Source organism: Gossypium hirsutum, chromosome A10, assembly GCF_007990345.1.
Source record: "Gossypium hirsutum isolate 1008001.06 chromosome A10, Gossypium_hirsutum_v2.1, whole genome shotgun sequence".
NCBI classification, from domain to species: Eukaryota; Viridiplantae; Streptophyta; class Magnoliopsida; order Malvales; family Malvaceae; genus Gossypium; species Gossypium hirsutum.
In genome coordinates, this window is record NC_053433.1 from 93,806,592 (window position 1) to 93,810,879 (window position 4,288).

The window sequence follows — 4,288 nt, forward strand, 5'->3', positions numbered from 1 at the left end:
ACAACTCTGATATCAATAGCTCCGTACAAAATGGCACTGGCCGAATTAAAAGAGTTAAAAGCTCAGTTGAAAGAGTTGATTGATAGAGGTTTCGCACGACCGAGTTATTTTCCCTGGGGTGCACCAATTTTGTTTGTGAAAAAGAGAGATGGAACTATGAAAATGTGCATCGATTATTGGCAGCTCAATAAAGTGACTATCAAGAATAAATATCCCCTGCCACGAATTGACGTCTTGTTCGATCAACTGAAAGGGTACAGTGTTTTCTAAAATAGATTTGAGATCGGGTTACTATCAATTGCGAGTTAAAGAATTTGATGTGCCGAAAACTGTTTTTCGAACGAGGATGAACATTATGAGTTTTTAATCATGCCTTTCAGACTAACGAATGCACCTGCTATTTTTATGGACCTAATGAATCAGATCTTTAGACCGTATTTGGATCGATTTGTTGTTGTTTTTATAGATGACATATTGATTTATTCCCGTGATGAATTCGAGCATGCTGAACATCTGAGAATAGTGCTACAGACTTTGCGTGATAAGCAGTTATTTGCAAAGTTCAGTAAATATGAATTTTGGTTGCACGAAGTCAATTTTCTGAGGCATATTGTGTCAGCATCGGGTATTCGAGTGGATCCGAGCAAGATTTCGACAATATTAGATTGGAAGCCTTCAAGAAATATATCTGAAGTTCGAAGCTTTTTGGGACTCACCGGTTATTACAGACAATTCGTAAAAGGTTTCTCTATGATTTCAACCCCAATGATGAGACTGCTTCAGAAAGATGTTAAGTTTGAGTGGTCAAATAAGTGCCAGAAAAGTTTTGATCAGCTGAAAGCCTTATTGACTGAAGTTACAGTATTAGTTCAACCAGAATCGGGTAAAGAATTACCTGACGCACGATTTGGAATTAGCAGCTATCGTGTTCGCGTTGAAGATTTGGCACCACTATCTATTCGGTGAGAAATTTCATGTTTATTCTAATCACAAAAGTTTAAAATATTCAGACTCAGAAAGATTTGAATTTGCAATAGTAGAGATGGTTGGAATTCTTGAAAGATTATGAGCTAGTGATTGACTACCATTCGGGAAAGGCTAATGTTGTGGCTGATGCTTTAAGTCAGAAATCTTCGCTTACACTACGTGTGATGAATACTTAGATGACTATCTGATGATGGATTGATTGTAGCTGAGTTGAAAGCGAGACCGTTGATAAACCGTAACTTATACATTTTTTTTACCCTATGTTTAAACGCATTTTATGGATGATTTCCCATTAGAATTGGTGAATTCGATGCTCCTAATGCTTTAATTTCATGTTTTATACTTAGAAGAGCATAGGAGTGCGAAAGGAACGAGAAATGGGCCAAGAACGAAGAAAAATGAGCCGAAGTACGAAATCAACACGGCTTGGACCTCCTCACACGGGCAGACCACATGGCCGTGTCAATTTGGTAGGCTCGAGCACGGCCTAAAGTAATCGCACACGGGCATATCCCTACCGAGCCCAAGTTGAGTCCAATTCGGAAAAGGATAATTTGGAGGGCTATTAGGCATTCTAAAGCCTATAAATACACCCTAGAAGAGGAAGAAAAGGGGCACACAGAATAGGGAGTAAGAAATTACTCCAAGAAAGTTGATTGATTCATCTCAGAAGCCGGATTCATCATCAAGACTGAAGATCTCTCCTCAATTCCCCTTCAGGAGTTTTGGGTTTTCTTTATGTTTTGTATTCTTTATTATTCTGAGATGTTTTCTTATTTAGTTATGAACTAAAACCCTTAAATACCTAAGGGGAATAAAACCTAAGACGAATCTTGTTACTATTTTTTGAATTGTATGATAAATATTTAACTTGTTCTTAATTATGTGTTCTTAATTCTTGTTTTGATATCCCAGGATACTGATTCAAGATAAGCTCTTATTCAGAGGAGGAATAGACCCTGTTTAAAAGTACATTTGTCATAATTAAGTGGAGCTGATTGCGCGTCTAGACATAGGGTGACAAGATTTTGCCAGATTAGGGTGAAACCTAATAAGGGGATCCAAAGATCGAGTTAATGCAACCCTAGGGTGTTAATTAGAGAAAGGTCTCAATTGTTCAATCTAGGGATTAGACGTTATTGGTCTTGAATAGGGATAATAACATAACTTAGGGATCTCTACGGAACAAGTTAATTGAATAAATTGTCCGATTCGGAGCCAGGATAACAAGTGCAGTCTAGGTGGATTTCTCCTTAGGTATTGTCTTAATTCAATTGATTTTCCCAAAAGCCCCAATTCTATTCTCTGTGAGTTCTTAGTTTAGATAATTAGTTAGTTAAAACAAAACCTCTTTATTCCTAGCCTAGATAATAAAAAGACAGTCATTACTTGTACTTTTAGTTCCTGTGGGTTCGACAATCTGGTCTTGCTAAAACTTTACCACTATTTGATAAGTACACTTGCCTATATCGCGATAATAGTTAGTTTCAAGAATGATTAATTATAACTATTTAAAACCTATCATGAAATCACGCGATCAAGTTTTTGGCGCCGTTGCCGGGGAACTAAAATATTAGGAACACTCAATTTTTATTACTTTAGCCATTTATTTTTCTTGCAATCGAATTTTATTTTTAATTTTATTCTAATTTGCTAATTTTATTTTTCTTTCTTCTGGCAGGTTTTTATAGTTTATGACTAGAAGAAACCCATCAAGACCACTACTTTTTGATGAAGAAATTGATTGCACAGTTCGCAGAAACCAAAGAGAAATAAGTCGAAGCTTAAGATACATAGAGATCGAGCAAGAAGATGATACTCAACCCCCAACCGAAGAGATGGCCGAAAACCAAGACAATCAGCTACCTCCTGCGATTACGGTTAATCAAAATCCTGCTCCATGCTAAACCATTTTTCACAGGAACTGAGTCGAGCATAGTTAGACCTGCTATAGCTGCAAATACTTTTGAACTGAAACCTAACACTATTCAAATGATACGGCAATTTGTTCAGTTTGACGGTTTGTAAGATGAGGATCCCAACGATAACTTAGCAAACTTCCTAGAAGTCTGTGATACATTTAAAATCAATGGCGTTTCTGATGATGCCATATGTCTTCAGTTGTTTCCCTTTTCATTGAGGAACAAAGCTAAACAGTGGTTGAACTCGTTACCACAAGGGTCAATTACTACTTGGGAACAAATGACAGAAAAATTTTTACTAAAATATTTTCTGCTGGCTAAAACGGCTAAATTATGTAATGATATCTCTTCTTTTGTGCAGATGGATTTAGAAACACTCTACGATGCATGAGAGAGATACAAGGACCTTTTGAGAAGGTGCCATCACCATGGGTTACCGCTTTGGCTTCAGGTTCAAACATTCCATAATGGCCTGAATCCTTCGACTCAGCAAATGGTTGACACAGTTACTGGCAGAACCATCAATAATTAAACACCTGAAGATGCTTATGAGTTCATAGAGGAGATGTCACTGAATAACAATCAGTGGGAAGTTATGAGAACAAAGCCAAAGAAAACAGCCGATGTTTATAACGTCGATTCGGTCACCATGCTCTCTAATTAGGTAGAGCTCTTGAATAAGAAAATTGATGGTTTTATCAGTTCTTCACAGGTTCACCCAGTAATACAGTACGAAACAAGTGGAGGTGGAACAAGCCATTCGGAATACCAACCTTATGGCCACAACATGAATAACGACCAATTAAATTACATGGGTAATAATCCTCGACCTCAAAACAATCCATATAGTAACACTTATAATGCAGGTTGGAGGAACCACCCAAATTTCTCAAGAGGAGGCTAAGGAAATCAACGACCACCTCCGGGCTACTAACAGCCACCCTATCAACAGAAAAAGAAGCCAAACCTTGAAGAAATGCTCACAAAGTTTATCTCGGTATCAGAAACCCATTTTCAGAACACCGAAACGACACTTAAAAATCAACAAGCGTCAATCCAAGGCCTCGAAACTCAAATAGGCCAGCTTTCTAAACTAATCTCTGAACGACCACAAGGTAGCTTGCCAAGAATAATGAACCTAACCCAAGGGAACAGCTCAACGCGATTAATGTTCAAGATGAAGAAGGATTCATTGAGCCTGAGCTAGAACTGAGGCAAGAAACTGTAGTAAGCAAAGGTTAAGGTGAGGTAGATCATAATAAAAACAAACCAGTGAATGTCAAATATAAACCTCGTGTGCCATACCCCAACGTGACAAGGAAAGACCGCTCAGATGAACAATTTGGTAAATTCCTTAAACTCTTAAAAAATTACACATT

At 37.6% G+C, this 4,288-nt stretch overlaps 1 non-coding gene across 1 annotated transcript; it reads right to left on the reverse strand.

The window, feature by feature from the left end:
* Nucleotides 1–3,237: 3,237 nt before the first annotated feature.
* Nucleotides 3,238–3,344, reverse strand: LOC121208692 (small nucleolar RNA R71). Its single transcript, XR_005903823.1, has one exon. It is a non-coding gene; the product is annotated as a small nucleolar RNA R71 (small nucleolar RNA).
* Between the last annotated feature and the right edge of the window lie 944 nt (nucleotides 3,345–4,288).